Source organism: Limanda limanda, chromosome 8, assembly GCF_963576545.1.
Source record: "Limanda limanda chromosome 8, fLimLim1.1, whole genome shotgun sequence".
NCBI classification, from domain to species: domain Eukaryota; kingdom Metazoa; phylum Chordata; class Actinopteri; order Pleuronectiformes; family Pleuronectidae; genus Limanda; species Limanda limanda.
In genome coordinates, this window is record NC_083643.1 from 17,220,201 (window position 1) to 17,243,287 (window position 23,087).

The window sequence follows — 23,087 nt, forward strand, 5'->3', positions numbered from 1 at the left end:
GTTTAGCTTGCATTTATATTGAATTGTAATATATAAACAAACAAACAAAAACAAAACAAAAGCTTGCAATAGCACTTATAACCAGCAGAATAAATCCATGGGGAATCAGAATATAGCTGGTTAAACAAATGTTCAATGCATCAGCTGTCCTATAAATAACCCTGTACTACAGTCCACTGAACTGATATGCTGGAAGAACACTCAGTATGGGAAATAGTCTACACCACGAAAATACATTTTACAATGAATACAAATTAAAATAAAGAAATCTGTCACAAGTATGATAAACCTCACAAATCAGAGTGCAATGGAATCCATCCCATTCAGGTCAAACTTACCTTCGGTAAAGTGGTTCTCTCATGATTTGTTGTCATTCTCGTCTAGACTAATAAGAAATTCCACATGTGAAGTGAGTGGTGATGCTCCGATCCCGTTAAATCAATATTCTACAGTCAATAAGATGGGAGCTTGTAATGTTGTAGCGTGCAGCCCAGACAACACTTTAAACTCCACCCATCCATCTTGGCTGCAACACCCGGGCTCTTTCACAGCTCAAAGGTAGTGCGCCGTGGGGATGACAGGTTCATGAGGCGGCACCTCCTCTGTAGTTGTACAAGTTGTCGACCAGGACATTATTGATGGAGGATTTAAACTGAAGGCACAACTTCATGCAATGGAAGTGAAGTTGTCACAAGCTCTGGGCATCTCCTCAGGTAGGTTTGACTCATAACGGATGACCAAACTGCTTTCTGCAAAAAGCTTTCTATAAAACTAACATGATATAATCTATAATATTATCTACTGAATTCTGAATTTCATATGAGATCTGTGTTTAATTTGTTCCCTTTTCTTAGTAAGTGTTTGTAAAGTTCATTTATTTCAAATGTTATGATGCGCTCAGTACAAAACCTTCTATTAAAGCTGATTTAGGATTGATTTATTTATGAACTCAGATAATGAATGAATGAACAGGGAAGTTAGTGAGGGTACATCACTCATGGATGCTTCCTTCATGTCATTTTCCCTGAATGAGAAATGAATGCCTGTGCATTAACTAGAATAATAACTCTCAAGAGCACTTCCTGTGTCTTTCTGGTGTATGTGACATTAATTCTATGAGTGACATGTTTGCACAGCACTCGGGAAAGCTCAGTGTGATCTTGTGCTGAAGCATCAGCTTTGGTCTGAGGGGAGGAGAGTGTGACTGTGACTGTGTTTGAGGGAATTCCAACAAACATGTCCAGCGTCATTCACTTTAACGATCTATTTAATGCATGAGTGCTGTGTCTCCTATTAGTTGTTCTAAATCCTCATCACAGCCCCAGGGACAAAGATGGAAATGGCAAAACTCTGGGTTATGTCCAGATTGCTGATAGGACCATGTTTTCATCTGTGTTGAGCCGTGTGGAAGATGTTCAGTGGTGTATAGAGCAGGGGGCACGGGGGCAAATTGTGACGTGGTGGCTCTGCTAGAAGATGGGTGAGGTTTTTACCACTGAACCAATTATCAAGCATTTGAAACTGATTTAGATCTCTCACCATTTAAAAGAGGAAAAATTCCTTGAAAGAAAACTAGAAAAATCTGGTGTGCACTGAGCTGCTAAATCAAAACTGAGATGTGTAGATTTGGGATTTGGAGGATATGACAAGTGCATCACACTGCTCTACGCCCGTGTCCTGTTCGGGAACCATTGTTTTTTTTGCACGTTATTTTACAACCATTCCAATCGTTTAAAATCTTTTTTTGATGAGCTCCAATGGTTACCTCAGCCAAGAAGTTTGTTATGGACTGTGTGTTTATCTGTGCGTCTGTTAGTTAGCAGGACTATTGGACATATTATCATTAAAATAAATCTTTTCACCATTTTCCTTGATATCTCAGATAACAATTCGTGGATCTTAATGAAATATAACAATCTGGATCTAGTGAATTTTAACGTGGTTCAGGGGACTTTTGGGCCTTGGTGGAGTTATCACTCTCCCTCTCTCTCTCTCTCTCTCCATATATATATATAAATATATATACAGTATATATATACCCATCTAGTTGATTCTTCATTTGAAGGAGCCAGATATTTCATCTGCACACTTTGGAAACATGCAGAAAGGCTGGAGTGTTATGATTTATGGAAACATTAATGTTGCCTTAAGTGATAGCTGCTGACTAATGTGAGCTGTTTAAAGACGAGAGGCAAACAGACCAGGTTGGAGTTACCATCATGTAATGGAAATAGTGCTGTATAAATGACCTGCAGAGTCAATATATGCCCCACTTTAGCTTATAGGTTTTAGGATTATAAACTCAGTGGCCCCGTTTATTGAATTACAAAGTTGTTGCGGACGATGTTCACCTGGCTGCACTCAAACTAGATTACATTTATTTTATCAATCGCCTTTTTCAATTCCTGTTTTACAAAGTGCTTGTGCATGTACACTTATTATATTATTCAATTTTCCTATAGCTGATAAATTAGCCCAATATGTGTTTGTGATATTTCTTGCTGAGCAGTCATGGTCATAGTATTTGCCAGACAGTCTGGCTGTGGTGGTTATACTTTTAACGTGGTTAATGGAGTCACACTTTTCCTCAACATCAGATTGTCAGTTACTTGAGAGGGGAGTTATAGTGACCCATAGCTTTGAGATGTATTTGTTTAAATAAATAATCAATGTTCCAGGAAGTAGACACAGGAAGTACCTGCTCAATCAATCGATCCTCCTAATGTCTCCATACTTCTGAAATCTCAGGACAGTGTTGCTGCACTTAAGGCTGCACTGCTGTAATGGTCAAAGCACTTTTTAGGGAAAGAGGTTTCTGACTGAGCAGTTGTGCAATGCTCTGGTGTTGGTCGGCGGCTCAAATCCCAGCCCATGCCGTAGTGTCCTTGAGCAAGATGCTGAACCCAAATGGCCCCTCAAGCGTCAGCAAAACGACATGCAATGTAATGTGACAGAGACACTACAGCTTCCATGTCACCAAAATGTCTATGAAGTCGATTATAATTGCTCTATATGTCAGGCCTGGACTGGAATGAGGACTCAGAAGCAGAGAATATCACGTACCAGCACACTTTATTGATTTCAGAACCTCAATGCAGAGTGACAAACAAGAAGGCTATGAAAATCTCACTAACTATATAATAATATAATACTTGGCAAGCAATAACTGGGGAAAAAGAACTTCCTAATAAATACCAAACATACACTAGAAAAAGAAAAAGCTTTTAAACCTAAACCACTCCCGAAGGAGGACAAACAAATGGCAAGAGCAAGAAATCAAAAGCGCTCCCGAAGGAGGAAAACCAAACTACTAATAAATGAGGCAAAAGAAAAGGCTCACCTAAACAGGAGGCTCAACAAACTAACTAAATCTCTCTTAACATAAATCGCTCCAAAAGGGAGGAAGAAAAACAGTTTACAAACAACACAAAACAAAACTAAACTGGAAAACTTTAACAAACAAAAAATCACTCTCCAGGAGGAAACAGAAAACAACTTACGTGGCGTAGCAAGAAACTCTTTGGCAAAAACGACAATGACTGTGGGTAAGGCTTAGGTGCACGAACAAGAACGAAACACTTCGGCACAAGACAAAGGGGAGACGCAGACTATAAGCACATGAGGGTGAAGGGAACAGGTGGAAACAATCAGAGACAATCAGACCGGTGACACATGAGGAAGGGCAAGTGACCTGAAACGAGAGGAGAGTTAGGATTTCAAAATAAAACAGGAAGTTACGAGACAAAAACCCCAAGACAAGACAAACCTCACCGCGGTGTGACAGTACCCCCCCCCCCTAGGGCCGACTCCTGACGGCCCAGGCTGGTCAGGGTGGTCCCTGTGGAAGTCTGTAATGAGTGTAGAGTCTACAATGTGACGAGACGGAACCCACTGCCTCTCCTCAGGACCATATCCTACCAGTCCACCAGATACTGTTTACCTCGACCCCTGTTGCGAACCGCCAGCAACTGCTTGACCTTGTATACCGGACCGCCTTCAATCACTTCTGGGGGTGGCGGAGGGGTAGCGGCTGGAACCATCGAACTCTCCTTGACGGGCTTGACCCGGCTCACATGGAAGGTGGGGTGAACACGGAGGGATCGGGGCAGGCGAAGGCGAACTGCTGCAGGACCGATGAGCTTGATGATGGGAAACGGGCCCACGAACCGCGGCGCCAGCTTCTTTGAAGGGACTTTAAGGTGTAGATCTCTGGCGGAGAGCCACACTCTGTCCTGGCTGGTAGGCGGGGGCGGGTCGTCTCTTGCGGTCCGCAGTTCTCTTCACTCTGTCCCCTTGGCGAATCAATACCTGCGTGGCGGCTGCCCAGATGCGGTGGCAGCGGCGAACCATGGCATGGGCGGAGGGCACAGACACCTCCAACTCGTTGTCTGCGAAAACAGGGGGCTGGTAACCAAATGCACACTTGAATGGTGACATACCTGTGGCCGAGGTGGGCAGTAGGTTGTGGGCATACTCGACCCAGACCAGGTGTTTACTCCATGTCGAGGGATTCTGGGAGACCAGACACCGGAGGCCGGTTTCAAGCTGCTGGTTTAGGCGTTCGGTCTGGCCGTTGGCCTCCGGGTGGTAACCCGAGGTCAGGCTGGCCTTAGCTCCGATGAGCTGGCAGAACTCCCTCCAGAACCGGGAGACGAACTGGGGACCCCGGTCTGAGACAATGTCTTTGGGAAATCCGTGAACCTTAAAAACATTGTTCATCATGATCTCCGCCGTTTCTTTGGCGGAGGGCAGTTTTGGCAGAGCGATGAATCGAACCATCTTGGAAAATCTGTCCACCACTGTGAGGACAGTGGTGTTACCTTGAGAGACCGGAAGCCCCGTGACGAAGTCTACCGAGATGTCGGACCACGGTCTGGAGGGGATGGGAAGTGGCTGCAAAAGACCCATGCGTGACCCGGAGGACGTCTTGTTTCGGGCGCAGACCGAACAAGCCTCTACGTATTCCCGGACCTCCGGTTCCATGGAGGGCCACCAGAACCTCCGGGAGATAGCGAACATCGTTCTTCGAACTCCCGGATGGCAGGAAAGCAGCGTGGTGTGGGCCCAGTGGATCACCTGTGGGCGCAATTCAACTGGGACGAACAAACGATTATCTGGGCACCCACTAGGTGATGGGACCTCACCATTAGCCTGCTTAACCTCATTTTCTATCTGCCAAGTCAGTGCTCCAACCACACAGGTAAGTGGGAGGATCGTTTCTGGGTCCTTGGCAACAGGTTCGGGGTCGAAGAGACGAGACAGGGCGTCTGGCTTGACGTTCTTGGACCCCGGCCTGTATGAGAGAGAAAAAGAGAATCTGTTAAAAAATAGCGCCCACCTGGCCTGGCGAGAATTTAGTCTTTTGGCTTTCTTGATGTATTCCAGATTTTTATGATCAGTCCAGACAATGAATGGATGTTCAGCACCCTCGAGCCAGTGTCTCCACTCTTCCAGCGCGAGTTTGACCGCCAGCAACTCCCGGTTACCAACGTCGTAGTTCCGCTCCGCCTTGGATAGCCGCCGTGACAGGAAGGCACAAGGATGCACCTTACCATCCTGCTCTGACCGCTGGGAGAGGATGGCCCCGACTCCTTCGTTGGAGGCGTCCACCTCTACCACAAACTGTCGTTGAGGGTCAGGCAGGGTGAGGATGGGAGCCGAGGTAAAGCGGTGCTTGAGGATCCGAAACGCAGCATCAGCTTCAGGAGACCACTGGAACTGCACCTTTGTGGAGGTAAGAGCATGGAGAGGGGAAGCTATTGCGCTGAAGCCTCTGATGAACCGCCTGTAAAAGTTAGCAAACCCAAGGAACTGCTGAACCTTTTTGCGGCTATCAGGTGTAGGCCACTCGACCACAGCGCTAATTTTAGCCGGGTCCATCTGCACACTTCCAGGGGCTACGATGAAGCCCAGGAAGGAGACAGTGTCGGCATGGAATTCACTTTTTTCTGCTTTGACATATAATTTATTTTCTAGCAGTCTTTTAAGTACCTGAGTAACATGGTCTTGATGTTTTTTCAGGTCAGAGGAGTAGATAAGAATGTCATCTAAATAAACATACACGAAATGGTCAAGAAAGTCTCTTAACACGTCATTTATCATAGCCTGGAAAACAGCAGGAGCATTTGTGAGACCAAAAGGCATGACTTTATACTCATAGTGTCCACTGGGTGTATTAAAACCAGTCTTCCACTCGTCACCTTCTCTGATCCGCACCAAGTGATAGGCGTTGCGAAGATCCAACTTGGTGAAGATCTTGGCCTGTTGGAGCTGGTCAAACACGGATGACATAAGAGGAAGTGGATAGCGATTCTTTACAGTGATGTCATTGAGTGGGCTGTAGTCAATGCACGGTCTTAGGGAGCCATCCTTCTTCCCCACAAAGAAGAAACCGGCTCCGGCTGATGATGATGGGCGAATCAGACCCGCTTTCAGGGAGGTTTCTATGTACTCCCGCATGGCTGCCCTCTCTGGCCCAGAAATCGCGTACAGGCGGCCTTTGGGAATGGTTGAGCCCGGAATCAGCTCAATGGCACAATCATAGGGTCGGTGAGGAGGAAGTGAGAGGGCTTTAGTTTTGTTAAAAACTTCTTTGAGGTGGTGGTAGCAGGAAGGCACAGAGTTCAGGTCTGGGTAATTGGGATCTGCGGCTGGATTGACAGAGATCAATTTAATGTTCGTAACTTCCTCCTCCCAAACTGAGGGGTTCAAACAGTTGCTCACACAGTCCCCTCCCCAGCCCAGGATCTCTCCTGTTCTCCAGTTTATATGGGGATGTGACGGAATAACCATGGCTGTCCCAAAATTAGAGTCTGTGACGGTGACTTGAATACATAGAAACAAATGTTTTCCCGGTGATGGTTAATGCACAGTTTGAGAGGTGCTGTGATATGTGTGATAGTAAACAGTTCCTGTCCATTAAGAGCTTTAGCTCTGATGGGCTTAGCTAAAAGTTCTGTGCTAAGGCCCAGTTGTTCTGCTAGTTCCCAGTCCATCAAGCTTTCATCAGCCCCTGAGTCTATGAGCGCCTTGAGTTCAGTGGTGGTGTGGTGCATTACCTGGACTGTCGTGAGAGTGCGTGAGGTGGTGCCTGAAACCTTGAATTCACTCACCACGGTCCGTTTGGCAGTGCAGGTGGCGACGAGATGACCGGGTTCACCGCAGTAGAAGCATCGGCCCTCCTGCAGACGTTTCTGTCGTTCCCCGGGTGTTAGTCGAGCTCTTCCTAGCTGCATGGGCTCTCCCTCTCCTTCCGGATGGGAATGATGACGATGCTCTGGCGGTGATCGACGGGTGGTTGACCATCCTGGTGCTTGAGTGCGTAGGAGTCTCTCCATCGTTGTGGGTCTCGGAAGACGTTGCTGCCTGAGTTGACGGGTTCTGTTGTCTGTCCGGATTGCGAGTGCGATGAGTGAGTCGAGATCTGTGGGTAGGTCCAAGGGATCCAGAAGGTCTTGGATAGGAGCTGCCAGCCCCTTCAGGAACACGTCGTATAAGGCCGTTGTATTCCAGCCACTCTCCGCCGACAAAGTGCGGAAACGGATAGCGTAATCACAAACGGAGTCGCTGCCCTGTCTCAGCCCGCTCAGCTCCCCAGCTTTCTCCCGGTCGGTCGTTACCGGGTCGAAAGTTTTCTGCAGCGCCGCTTCAAAGTCTGTGAGGGATTGGCAAACTGGCGAATCCCGGGCCCACTCTGCCGAGGCCCATGCCTTGGCTCTTCCGGTAAGGTGGGAAATCATAAAAGGCAATCTTGGCTCGGTTAGAAGGAAAAGCATTGGGGTTTAGTTCATAGTGTATGGAGCAGTCTATGAGAAATGTTTTGCATAATCCTAATTCACCAGCGAATCGTGCTGGTGGGGCTAACTTGCATCCCGCTCCAACGGCTGGCACAGTCAGGACGGGAACCATGGGTGTAGCATCCGCTGCTACTGGAGGCTCGGGTGCTGTAATTGTCATCTGCACCAGACAATCGTTCAGGCTCTGAAGTTGTGTCGAGAGAATCCCCATCTGGGATGCCATAGCGGTCTGGAATTCCTCCTGACGGGAGAGCCGGGCTTCTTGGGCTTGCAGGACTGCCGTGAGTTGTGTCATCCCTGCTGAGTCCATACTGGCCGAAGTGTAATGTCAGGCCTGGACTGGAATGAGGACTCAGAAGCAGAGAATATCACGTACCAGCACACTTTATTGATTTCAGAACCTCAATGCAGAGTGACAAACAAGAAGGCTATGAAAATCTCACTAACTATATCTATATAATAATATAATACTTGGCAAGCAATAACTGGGGAAAAAGAACTTCCTAATAAATACCAAACATACACTAGAAAAAGAAAAAGCTTTTAAACCTAAACCACTCCCGAAGGAGGACAAACAAATGGCAAGAGCAAGAAATCAAAAGCGCTCCTGAAGGAGGAAAACCAAACTATTAATAAATGGGGCAAAAGAAAAGGCTCACCTAAACAGGAGGCTCAACAAACTAACTAAATCTCTCTTAACATAAATCGCTCCAAAAGGGAGGAAGAAAAACAGTTTACAAACAACACAAAACAAAACTAAACTGGAAAACTTTAACAAACAAAAAATCACTCTCCAGGAGGAAACAGAAAACAACTTACGTGGCGTAGCAAGAAACTCTTTGGCAAAAATGACAATGACTGTGGGTAAGGCTTAGGTGCACGAACAAGAACGAAACACTTCGGCACAAGACAAAGGGGAGACGCAGACTATAAGCACATGAGGGTGAAGGGAACAGGTGGAAACAATCAGAGACAATCAGACCGGTGACACATGAGGAAGAGCAAGTGACCTGAAACGAGAGGAGAGTTAGGATTTCAAAATAAAACAGGAAGTTACGAGACAAAAACCCCAAGACAAGACAAACCTCACCGCGGTGTGACACTATACTCTGACTCTTACTCAAAAAACAGTTCTCCTCAGGGCCAGATCCAGGAGAAATAACAATAAACTACCCACTTACTTACTTTGTATTGTCTTAGCTTATAAGTAAGTACACACTGTGCTTGAACAATATTAAATTAGGTGTTGCCTTGCTTAAAGCTACCGAGGTAACCGTAAGAAAATAATGACTTAAACGTGCACCTTACTGAATCAGGTCATATGATTTGCCATTCTGTGTAAACTGTGGCCCCTTTATGGCCCCAGATGTAGACAAATCCAAGATCCGCCATACATACTTCTGTATTTTCAAATGTATTACACCATCCTCCATTCTTGCAGGCTTACGGTACAAGGCCCTCAGGTAATAGTTGCAGATATTGTCACATCTTTCAAAGGGCACATTTAATATTTAACGTTTCAATAACAGGCTGTTCGCAGCAGCAGCAGCAGTAGCAGTATGTCTGGCAGTCATTTGTTGTTTTATCTTGTCACCTCCATGGCGATGAGATGCTGAAGGGAGATGTTGCTGTTGAACGTGTATAGAGAATCGTTTCTGAGATGTGAACTCCCTCTGAGCGCTGGTGAGTCATGGTGTTTGGACTCAGAGCGCACCCCGCGACTCTTCCTGTTGGTCTCCGTGAAGCAGGAAGGGAGCACATACTGGATGAAACCAATGTGACTGTATGTTATCTGTGTGTCACTGTAAACAAATTCAAATGCAATAATGTATAATAACTTGGTAAACCTCAGCAGTGACCTGTTTAGGATTCAGAACCGTAGCCTCTGTGTTATATAATACGGGCAATCACTATGAAATAATGACTCAGTTCATGTAAACATGAATTTATGATGTGCATTCAGCCATTGTTAGTCTTACTGTGCTGATTATTTCCCCCTGTAAACATCCACATTCTAAGAGGAGGTGACATTAGAATAATACTGGGTTACCAACCCTCAAAAAGGAGGTTATTATCTCACCCTGTTGGTTTGCTTGTCTGTTTGTAAGCAAGATTAGACAAAAATTATTGAATCTATTTTACATGAAACAAAGTGGAAGGATGCGGTGGATCAGGGAAGAGCCCATTACAATATTTTGCAGATCCAGATCGGAAGGAACAGGTTGATATGGTGTTTTTCAACCTGTTCAAGTTTTCCCAGGGAGTATTTAATAACAAATAATATTCATCAGCAACATTAAGGTAAGGGATAACTATGAATGTGTGGAGTTTGGTGCAGCTTGATTGACTTTAATGTTGGGCCTTGGTAGAAGTATGCGCTCTACCACTTGCCATTCTATAGAAAGGTTTCCAGGTTATGGATATCGTTGTCAACTTAATTTCTTATCCTTAAGATAAAAGCCATGTCAGGTATAATGTAAAATCATGTAGGCCTTAATATTTAAGAGACATATGGTGAGTCAGTGAGGTCTTTATGTCAATTTTATTATCATCCATCCATTATCTATACCACTTATACATTAAGAGCCACAAGGGGAGAGGAGCCGATCCCAGCTGACATTATGCAAGGGGTTGTATATACCTTGTTGCAGAGCTGACACAAAGAGACAGACATCCACTCACACTCACACCTACAGACAGTCTCCAGTTAGCCTGTGTGTCTGTGTGTCTTTGGCCTGAGGGAGGAAGCTGGAGTATCCAAGGAAAAGCCACCCTGCTCTGCCAGGAGGTTGGAATCCACAACCTTTTGTAAGGCAACAGTGACCCTGTTGTTCCGTCCTTTTCATTTCTGAATACCTTTGTCTCAAGAGAAAAAAAATCTGTAAAAATGTTGCTCTAGTTTTGTAAAGATCAAAATCAATGTGTAAGGTAACAAAGCTGCAATGTAGGGAAATATTCTGTGGCGCTGTTTGGAGATTCCTGAAATTTCAACTATTTCACTGGTTCATTACCAGTTTATCTTGATCCCACGAGTCATGCAGTGGATTTTGGAAAGCCAATGGCCTCTTTGTGCCCCATTAGTGTCAAGTATCAGAGGGTAAAGGAAAAAAAGATGTGTTAAAAATGTATGAGTACAGTAACATGAGAGGGATAAGTAGAGAGCTGGACTGTTGTGATCCAACATACATTTCATTGATCTGAACATACACGCTATTACATCTTCCCAGTGATAACTCAATCAGCTGGTATAATGGTTTGATTATGTGGCCGGGTGCCCTTTAAGATATAAAAACAACAACAACACTTTGATAACATACTCTTATCACTGCTTTGTCTCATGCGTATCTGTGTGTGTGTGGGTGTTGGGTTCTGCAGGATCATGTCATCAGGACAGCTGCATGTTTGCACCCCTGCTGGAGAGTCAGGCCTCCAGCTCCTCGGGAGGCGACAGGCATGTTTCTATCAATCCTACCATCAGCCACTCAGTGTCCTGGAGCTCCTCGCCCGCCAACAGCTTCCACTCGGGAGGAACAGAGACCGAGAGCGACCGACACTCCGGTGAGTTTGCACACATCACACAAACTGTCTGTCACCGGGCTAAGCACTACTCCTGTTGGTTGCTGCATGCAAACCTAATGTGCATTCAAAAGCGTTAATACTAGAATTTGAAGCCTCCTCATTCATAATTATAACAATAACAGTAATTATTAGGGCCCGAGCACTGACATCAAAGGCCAGGTGAGGCCTTAGGGCCCGAGCACTGACATCGAAGGTGAGGTGAGGCCCTATTGAAATTGTAAGGATTATTATTATTATTCAGGCAAATGAATTGGCTTTTTGAGGGCTTTACCATGCTCAAATTCTTAGTGTTCTTAGTCATAGTGTTATTCAGTGTAAAAAATAGTCTATGTCAATCATTTTTAAAAGCTTATTAAGAAGGGGTTTATAAGAAGCTCAGAAATTACCCTGTCTTAGTTAATTTTAGAGCAAATTCCAGAATGTGCAACCCTTTGACATTCATAACGATCCAGCCAGATCTCTAATGAGCCTGTCAATCACCGACCTTGTGCTGTGGCCACTGGACATCAGATGCATTCAGCACCACACCACTGATCGACTGTGCTGTGTGAACAAGAAAAGCTTATACCCTCCGCTGAATGGATGGTTCTGAACTTTGATAATATCTACATCAGCAGATCTGTCAGAGCGAGCCGTCAGTATTCATTTGCTTGAACGCTGCGGTTGAGTGTCTTGATGTGACTTGTGATTGTCATTCAGCCTCTTGAGTGGCCGCAGAGTTCTTTTGATTCTTGGAACATTTGCAAACACAGAGATGTGAAGCTGCAGCCTCAGATTGAAGCTAATTAAATATCCCTCTCTTTACACTTTCAACATTCTTCAAATTGGTAAATGGTCTGTATTTATAAAGAGCTTTTCTTGTCTTGATGGCCACTCAAAGCGCTTTACAGTACAGTTTTTTTGCCAATAACTCATTCACACACACATATATACACTGCATGGACTGTACGTGCTTATCTTTCACTGTATTGCCCAAGGACACGTTGATATGCAGATCGAACCCCCAACCTTCTGGTTAGTGGTTGACTCGCTCTTCCTAAACCACAGCCACCCCTTAAATTGTAATATAATTGAACTGTAGTTGTTTTGCAGTTATATAATTTAGACTTTGAGTTACTCACAACTAAAATAATATGAAAATCAAATTAGCTTCCTTGAGTCAAATGTATGATTTTGAGGATTTTACATCTTTTAACTGTAAAAAATATTGTTTGACCTTAGATGCAAATATAATATGACAGTTTAGCATATTGTTTGAGACTGCAGGCGTCATTCAGTATGACACTCTCGTGAGAAGTAGCTCATCATTGTATATTAACATGTACACCCTGAGTTGAGTAATGCATAAAACCCACTGTGATGCCTGGAACTAAATACTAACTGCCTTGCTGCTTTGTACCCACAAGATGGCAGTCTTTCCCTTATCTTAAACCTCTCTCCCTCTGCAGAGCCTGTGATCTGACCTACATCTCTACTCTAACAGGCAGGAATTGAGGAGAATATATTTTAAATGGCACTGACCCTATAAAAAGCTGCTTACCTCTTTATTTATTTATCGGCCCGATGGAAGAAATACAGTCGCCTGATGGTTCCATGACATGTGATCAGGGTTGGCACACACACAAAGCTGCCACCAGCGCTCAATAAATATCAGAACAGTAGGAGGAGGAGAGGCTTGCTGAGCCTTAAGAAAGCAGATGGTATTTTGCATCTACTGACAGATGCCAGTCGACTCCACAGAATAGCAACACAGACAGAGACGGATACACAGAAGTACGCAGCCCAAACTGCAACCTGTGTTATTGAGATTCTGCCTGGAGGTCTGCTGGTGTGCAGCCCAACGTGGCTGACATTGAGATAAGAGAAGTGACCTTGCAGTTACACCATGATAAGCTCAGTATTGGTATGCAATTAAAAAAATAACAGATCGATTTATGAAGTAAATTGATGCAAATCTTTATAATCTTTGCATTTCTTGCCATCACAAGTTGACTGAGTTGTTAATAACATACAACCTGAAATATATATTTACAAATTCAACAAATATTTTTTATAGCCAGGACTTTGAAATTTCATGTCATCTAAATCCAATTAATCCAGCAGGAGAAATATCCCACCAGTATTAATATTGGGCTATTAAACTTTACTACAGTCATTTTTTCCCACCCTGCTCAGTTTTATGACTTGATGTTACATTTGTTCTCAATCCAGGGATCCCCTGCCGCTGCATCAGCACTGTCTGCACAGCTGATCTGTGAGTCCTGTAGTATTGATTGTTTTGGAGTTTTTCTACCTGCTGTAGAAAAACTGTTCAGCCTGAAAACACTGTAATGAGCCGAGACTTTTCAAAGGTTGGTCTTTTCACTGAAGTTTGGGCCTTTTCTTCAAGGCTGCAAAGTGGATTGATCAAAAATATCTCAGAGAGGCGTTTTTTTAATCTCAAAATGATAAACCCACTGGCCTCAATTTTTTTTTTTTAATGAAACCATTATGTGATTATTTAAGGAGGTGTTACATCATTTTCTCTTTTTTTTTTTAGGTCAGTTTGTTCAATTTGCACCCACTGCCCTGTACTTCAGCACAGGGCAGTGCTGAATTATGATACTAGGATTCTTTAAGGGACATGCATCTTCCATCGTGCACAAAAGAGAACGATTGATGGCTGAATCGATACACGTTCTTGTCTGTCCGTTAAGTTCTGCTGCCCCCGGTAATTTCCCGCAGCTTTATTTTGAGTCAGTAAATCACGACGGAGGGGGACGTGTCCATCCTATGTGGGACCTCCCCTACCGCCCGTCACCATGACAACAGCCCAGGATGGAGGTGGTTGGGAAGCTGAGGATGCCGAGTGGGGAGGAGGAGGAGGAGCAGGAGGGGGCGGGGTAGGGGGGGGGGGGGGACATGCGGGGCTGAGACAGGTGTTGCTGGAGGTTTGCGCATCGCCAAAGAGATCGTGCGGCGGCATGAGGGGCTGAGACACGACCCAAACACACTTGTCCATGTATTCTGTAATTCTGCTCCTCGATACACGGGATTTACTAATCGCCGCCGGGAATCAACTGACCGTCACCATGGTGCATCACTCGGGTTCAATCCAGTCCTTCAAGCAGCAGAAAGGTTGGTCCGCCGTAGCCTACGTTGTGCCAATTACGCGCCCGGGGAGGGTTTGTTGTCGAGCTGGCTGCGATGCGCGGGGGACTTTCCTCTCTGAGTTCAAGAGTTGGCGGTGAGACAGGGCGCTCGCAGGTATCAGACTGTGTACTTGGCTGAAGAGTGACGCAGAGTTAGAGGTCTCACAGCCTCCTCCTCCTCCTCCTGGGATGAAGCTCAACCTGGTGCGCTCTGATATTTCTGTACATTACTTTATATTGACTGTATCAAGTCATTTTTGTTTTCCTGCAGGCTACAGGGAAACAACTCTAACCCTAACAGGATACAGCCTGTTCGCAACACCTGTCTAATAACTCAATCTATATACCCATCTATCTATATTTTATATTTATTTTGTTTGAATTTCGGGAAAACCCTAACTTATTCACACTACATTTATGATAATATAGTGGATGGTTGTATTTGTTATGCTCCACAGGAAAAATAACTGACCTTTACAGATGTTGGAAAGAGAGTTTGATTATTGAATTTGCAGTGATTTCCAGTCGTGTCCATATGACATTTAGAAATATCCACAGCTACACACTACAGTGTCTGTGTTGGTGATAACCTATGGGGCTGGGCAATACAACCAATAATAATTGCCACAGAATAATTTGAATCTATAGTAATAGAACAGAAGTTCAATACATATGGATATGATGTTAATGGATTGTGCAAACACAGTGAGTAGGTGTAACAGAATTGCTTTTAATGCTCATAAAGAAGAGTGTAAAACCACAACCTTCATTCAGGAAAAAAAATGCAGTCTTTGAACTTAAAGAAGTCATAATGTGACATTTATCGTGATAATTGTCAAAGCTGACTGTCATGAAAATATTGCCCACTCCTATGATAACATAACAAACATCAGCGTTGAGGAAACAGGTTTTGTTTTCCATACATCTCTTCAGGGGCTTGCAGACGACTTTGTACCTTTGTGCCAAGCACCTGTCAGGAATCACTGCCCCGAGGCTGTGTGCTTATGAAAGTCATAAGAAATGATTTGAGGCTGTTAAAAGTCCCTGCCATGCAGTCAAATGGAAAATACAATCTCTTCTGAGGGAGCTGTTGAAAAAGCAATATGAGACATTGTCGGACCCCATGCTACTGCTGCAGTCCATTTGGCATCGCTGCACTCTGCACCAGCAATAACTTAACGCGGGTCATGTAACAAATGTGTATGGTGAAAGAAAGATAATTGGTCTCCACCCATTGGAGTGAATTTCATCAAATCTATAAGTAAGTAACAATCAAGTCATCAATCTGTGTCTGCCTTTTTAGCGAGATTACACTGATGCTCCGCTATTGATTTCGGAACCGGAGTTTATGGCTCTTTTGAGAACATTAGAGGTTCTTTAACGCTCGGTGTTCATTATACATGTGTCGGCTGTGTAAATTTAGAAAGATGCTGAAGAAAGTCGTTGTCTTTCCTGCGGATGTGGGGCTCGTAAATGAGGATCTTTTTGTATTCGTCTTCCTGGCTGAGGAGGATGAAAGAGCCTATCCCTTGGCTTCTGAGGAGGAGATGCTGAGCTGAGTAGCTAAAGGAGCTCGTGACTGAGGGGAAGCCCTGCTGAGGATGGTGTGAGCTGCATACACCAGCTGCACTCAATCCTTTTACTGGTTTTCAGTATGAAAACAGACCAAAAGGAAGAAAAAGCAGGATATTGACAGAGATCTATTTTTTCTTTATTCTCAATCTTTCACCGTGACCAACATGAATATTATGGGCTGTATTCATCCAGCATTTAAGGTTTGTTTGTAAGTTTTATGATCATCTTTTTATATTGTGTGTTGTGCAGCACTTGCCTCTTGCTATTCCGCATAAAATCAAAGCATATCACAGAGTGAGCCACTCACCAGAAAGCAACATTACACTCCACTTACCCGAATGCTATCATCAACACATTTGAGATTGTAAAAGGCTTGTTGAGCTGTTAATGCTTGTGTACCATTCGAAAGCTGAGTGGAGCTCTGTGTTGACGACGAAAAAATCGTTAGCATTGTTGGAACCAAGCTATAACTGCTTCATTCGTCATCAGTAAAATCTGGGAATTGATTCCATAGAATCCATTTCAAAGCCAATATGAGGGGATCGATAGGAGATATCTCTGTTCCAGCTTCTCCGCTGAGAGACACAGGGGAAAACATTTCTGGTGGAAGATAGACTTCGACAGAAGTTATAGACGGACTAATTATTAAAAATGATCAAATATTTAAGGCATCCTGCCGCCCATATACCAGTTATCCTTTAAGGGGCGGAATGGGCAGGAGCCAAACCTAGTTTACATTGGCTGAGGGTGGAGTATAGCCCATCAAAGCTGACTATCGAGACAAACAACCATTCTCACTCACATTCACAAATTAGAGTTTCCAATTAACCGGAGAAAACCCACACAGACACAGGAAGAACATGCAAACTCACAAACCACAGCTGGGATTCTAACCAGGAACCTTCTCTCCATGAGGCAACATATAAGACCCCGTCCTGTCTTGATAAAATGTATCGCTCAAGAAAAGAAGACTAGAAAATGAAAAGAAGACTAGAAAATGAAGCTACATCTGAAATAACTGTCCAGGATGTAAGGGAACATCTCTTTATGTTGGCCCTATGATTCGCTGGCGACGCGTTCAGGGAGCCACACCTCTCCCCTTGTATGATGTTTTGACAGAAAATTATTTTAGAACAAACAATTAACTGATTAATGGAGAAAATATTTGATCAGTGGGTTAGGGTTTGGGATAGATAACAACCAACTTCTCCTGTGCTGTAAATCAAGCAATGTCTTGCTCTTCCTCATGAAATAGTTTATGGATTAGTGATTTAAATAGTTTTTTTTATTACGGAAATTGTGTGTGTGTGTGCCTGCTAAAGGACAGGGAGTACTGTCCTCTACTCTCTCACACTACCTTTACTTTTTAACTTTGCATATGTGCATATAGGCAGTAAATATGTGTTAACCATGCCTATGTGGCTGTGTGTTCACGTGCAAACCTTTGGTTGCACAGTCCCAAGCAGGCCACCTGTCCTCTTATGCAAGCAGGCAGATGGGTTTTATAGATGCAATTTCAGCACAGATTTGGGAAGAGCACATGTAACATATCATCTGGGATTTAAACAGACTGAGGAGCAGTTTTTATGTAAGATGAGTGGATCAATACCGTTTAAAAAGAGACAGCATGCCAGGCAGACAACCAGTTCAGAAAAATGACAAAACAAAGAGGCTTCTTTATCCTGCATGTTTGTGCAAAGTGTGGCTGTTAGGAGCTTTAACACTTTCACAGTCTTTAAATAGTCAGTCGCTTTGTTGCTAGGTTATAAGAACATTACAGGCACAAGTTCTGCTGGAGTCCGAATTGTATTCTACAGTTTCATCACGTCTACGAAACGCATGGCGACAGTGGAGCCATTCTGGAACTAAAATGTTCTTCCTTGAACGTAATGCTTGTTCTCTGAGCACAGTGCAGTTCACAGGCGCGCCCAGATGAGGTGTGGACCCACGGACACAACAGAGGCTTTGCAGAAAATCCTGTGATGCGGTAGAAGATCACCAGCAATCAGGCTGCATAAGAAGATAGTGTGGCATTAAAGGAATCGGGAAATGCAGAGATTGAAAGACAAGGAAGATGTTTAATCTGCTCTAATGATGCAATCCAGAGGTTTTGCCAGGACTGAGTAACAGGTCGCTTAATGTTTTAAACCGTGCATGAGTAAAAAGTACCATCTGCTCGGAGGTGTGTTCACGGTCAGACTGATGGGCTGAGCTGCACGTAACAGACAGACCACATTAGCAGTGTCTGTGGAGCAAATTATTATCTACAATTTGGGAACAGTTATCAGGCAATTTTTATCCCTCAGGATTAATCTGTATTTTTTAACAAATACAATCGTAACACACTCAGTCAATCCAACAAACTCAAACTTCAACCTGACTGTTTAACAAAGGTCATGTGAGTTTTGTCTTTCTAATATAAATTTGCTGAATTATTAAGCAACTAAATTACAAAAAACATTTCCCCCCACTCACTTGTTTATTCTTAGTTTTAAAAGCAATTATAACAAATAAGTAACACAATTAATCAATGTTTTAATAAATACAAATATTCAGTGTCCAATAATCCAGGGGCTGAAACTGGCCTCAGGTAAAATCTGATTGGCCCCTGTCCTGTCAGTAGTTTTAATATTCATCAACTCACGTCAACAATAACTGGCAATTTGTTTTGAATTATTTTTTTTACAAGGAATGACTTAAATGTGCTCCTGACTGAATCAGGAATTGTGCAAGGCTGGTGGGCGTATCATTGGCCCCTCTTTGTATAGTGTGGCCTCTTTCTGTCCCCTGATTGAAAAACTCCTAAGTCCACCCTTATTTTGAGTAAGTGCCATTTGGTTTCCTTTCATGGAGTCTACCAGTTTCTGGATGTGTTCATAATTTTTGCTGTAGCAGTGACCACAGTCTGGTCATAGATCTGTAATGTCTTACCTTTCTGGGAATCTCACATTAGGTCATGTGAGGAAGGGGTCCAGCCTTTTATTCTTTCATTTTGTAGGCGTTTGCTGGATTCCAAAACAGTGCGGAAGTTGGATGCATGTGTTGTGTCCTGCATTAGATCATGACCTCCATGAATTGACTTAGTCCTGTACTACTCTTCAAAGAAAGTGGAGCAGATTTTTAGTCCATCTTCAACTCCAAAGGCACCAGCTAGGGAAACTGTACCAGTTTCTCTCCTCCACTTTGCTGACGCCTCAAAGTGGTGCCCTGTGTCCATTAGTGATCCAGACACAGGCCAATACATCTGGCCCTTCAACAGTGACTCTCATTTCATCTCCTTTACATCATCTGTCTTCCAATATTTTTTGGCCAAGTGTTGACATTTTCAATTTGTTAAAAGCCTTCTTTACCTCGGCTTCTCTGAGCAGTTGAAACCTTGCACTTCTGGACCATCCAGCGAAGTTACACTTTTGAAATGATGTGCTTTTGTAAGCTTAACTTATTTGTTTTATTCATATTTGCAAAAAAAAAAATTTGCTGATGCTCCTGCCTCAATAGTTTAGCTATTTCAAGAGTGTTGCATCTGTCTGAAAGGCACCTTTGACTATTCAGTGGTGTTTAAATCTCTTTCACTGGCCCATTATACCTTTAGTAATGATGCTGCCTAACGATTGTGTAAACATTAATATGAGGTGTTAATAAATTTAAGCAGAACCCTCCGTCATACACATCACATGGAAATTACTTAATCATATGAGAATTCAGGTTCATATGATTTGGAGAAAATATGAACTTTAATGTGCTTAGAAATAATTATTAAGTCAGAAAACTACAATGTTATTGTGCGTGCAGTGTTGTGGTGATCCTTATGATAAAAAAAAGAAGAAATGTCAATAAAATGTTTTTAAAAAATAAAACAATAATATATACTATTTTTAATTTTTTTATTTAAAAACAGAATAAGGTATAAGGGATGAATCTCTTCGTTGTCACTGCACATGACACCGTTGTTTTCTTCACTAATCACACGTGAAAACTGCCCTCATTAGCTACAATACATTTTACTGTCAGTCATTAAGTCAATAGCTTATGCAGCTAAGCCCATAATCTATAGGGTATCAGATATGAATAGCTGACCGTCATTTATCATCATTAAATGAAAGGATGAGCAGACGTTACTCAACCTAATCATTTAGGAGGATAAATTACTTTTATTGAAAATGACCTGGGGCCGCTTACGTAATATAAAATAAAATGTTGACAGAGAAAAACCAACATGTAATATAAACTGTTTTATTCTGATGTCAAATTATTTAATTACATGTTTTGTGCTGAGGATATTAACTGGCCTTTAATGCACACTTGCAAGACGGCAGGTATTTTCTCATACATGCAAATACCTGCCGAACTAAACAGCAGCATGAGGGAACATGAAGGGAGCGGAACACACAAACTGACAAAGAGAAGCGGAAGCACAGAGACACAGGAGGGAGACAGGGAAAATGAAATGTGAAACAACCAACACAATAACACACCAAAGAGTTTAAAGAGTACTTTTATGTGGATTTTAAAAATTAAAATTCAAAAGGATCCTCTGCAGCAGGATCCTTTTGCAAACACTTGTACTGTGCTACACACCTTTGATCCTCGTTTGCTTCCTGCACTTGTCTTTGGTGAAGAGGAATCGTTGGTGTGCCTTGAGTGCTAACCATGTAGCTTAAGATGGGACTTGAATATTCATTGGCTGATAACAACACTCTTCCAAATCCTCCCTATGAACCCAGATCTGAATATGTGTTCTTTGATATGGTGCCAGGCAGAGGATGAAACACTCTCTTAATTGCTTGGAGAACGTTTCTGTTGGGTCGGCTGCCGGCCTCTCCTCAGGCCTGCCTCCACTTTATCACTTATTAAAACACATTGTCGCAGAGCTTTTTGAGAGCTTGAGTGTGTGTGTTTCTCTTTTTTACTTTGTTGCCGGTGCTTTAAAGCAGTGATCTCTTGAAATACACCCTGTAATATAAAACAAAAGTGATGTGTGTTGTGATGAAAAATGTCCTGATGCAGAATGAGCTGTGATGCTGAAAGTGCTATGCTGAGAGTGGATGAGTAATTGAAAGTATAGAATAAGGGAACATCGAGGCATGATGGGAAACAGCCTACTGACCTGAATTCTCTGTTCGGTACTTTGTGCAACATCCTTGCAGATAATCTAATAATGCAGGCTTCACTTTCTGCTCAGGTCTCCAGTGATCAATGGTCGACGGAAAAAACATAACGCAAAGCACAAGTTCCTCTTGGACAGCATATCTCATCATCACTTGTGTTATCTCCGCCGTGTGACAGCTTTTAAATTGATCATAAAATCCTGGATGTTTTTTGAATTGTGCGTTTGTTCTTCTTGCTGGCTGCGGAGGCAAACAGACACACAGAGGAGTAGTGCTGTGACACTGCCAGTGATGTGCCTGCTTTTCATGACAGAAATAATCAAGAGGAGCACAAACACAAACACTGTTCTTCATCTTTATGTTTGTCACCAACACAAAGTAAAACGTCTCAATGGCTTATACTGTATATATATATATATATATATATACAATAGCATACACACAGACACACACACACAGACAGACGTACAGACAGAAAAATAATCATTTTAATCCCTCATCACAAGACCATCGTGAACAAGCTGCACTGGGGAGATCCAAATCCCAGATCACGACCTTCCCTGAAGCTCGTCCAGCTCCCCCACGGCTGCGCCTGAGTGGGTATTTGTGAGAGCGTGCACATGATGTCATCAGGTTGATACTCATGCTGATATCCAGACAGTTTCGGAGATGGTTTTTTCCCCTGCGTCACCTCAAATCGAGTGTCCACTCCCTGGTCCTCCTGATGCCTCTTGATTTGTCACCTCATTCCTGCTCCTTGTGCACGACACACACACACACACACACACTGTTACAGCCCACACTCTCACACACATGCACGTACACTCCATGCACACACACACACACACACACACACACACACACACACACACACACACATACACACACACAAAGGATTAACTTTCTCCTGATAAACCAGTTTTAGCCAGCACACAGTGAGATTAAACACAGGATTTCAAATTAGAGGAAGCACTTATATATTTATATAGACTTACACAAGGAGTCTGACTCCGACTGTGAGTTAAAATGAAGCTTTGGAGCAGTGATTGTCAGATAATAATTATTATATATGTCATATCCACAGGGGCTCAGAGATATGACCAGAGAAAAAAAAAAATTTCATCTACATATGCTCGGAAATTTCCATGCAACAATTTCACACAACACCAGCTCAGTCCAATTTGTAGAGCTATTTTCAACTTTGAGTGTCCTTTGGGACCACCGAGCTCACCCCTACAGGCCCATTAGCTTTCTGTGCTCTGATAGGTCTCAGGCATGTTGAGCCTTGCCCATGTCTATTGGGACTATAGCTCACCTAGAGTCAAACAAATATACTTTTATGACAAAGCACGGGGCGTCTATACGCAGTAACCGTTGTGTCTGTGTGCAGGGTTTTCTAACTGGACACTTATATTAAGTAAACATGGATCAACGTTGGGATTATGGCACTTAAGGCTTCTGGCCTCTAGAGTGGAAGCTCATAGCTCACTTTGAGTGTGTTTACATGGAAACTAAATATTCTGACCAGGGCATGCGTTATCGCAAATTGCTGTGAAAAGGACATTATGTTGTAATAAAGACTTATATATTTCTACATAATGTGACTAATACCACTATTATTACAACTGTCACTGCTGCTCTCTTGATCTCTTTAACCTTTTATACACCCCTTCTCTACTTTCTCCTCTCCTCATGTTAGGCACTTTCTTTTCTCATGAAGGTTGGAAATATTGCTATTGTGTTGATTTGCTCCTACACACATATAAGCACTTCTGTCCGACCTCGGAGACGATATCAGCATATTGTTTTTTATGTAATTATGTCTTTCAACAGTCCTGTCATAATGCATGTTGTTGCTGTGTTTGCTGCTGAGTGAAACAGACCCCCCTGCTCAGTGG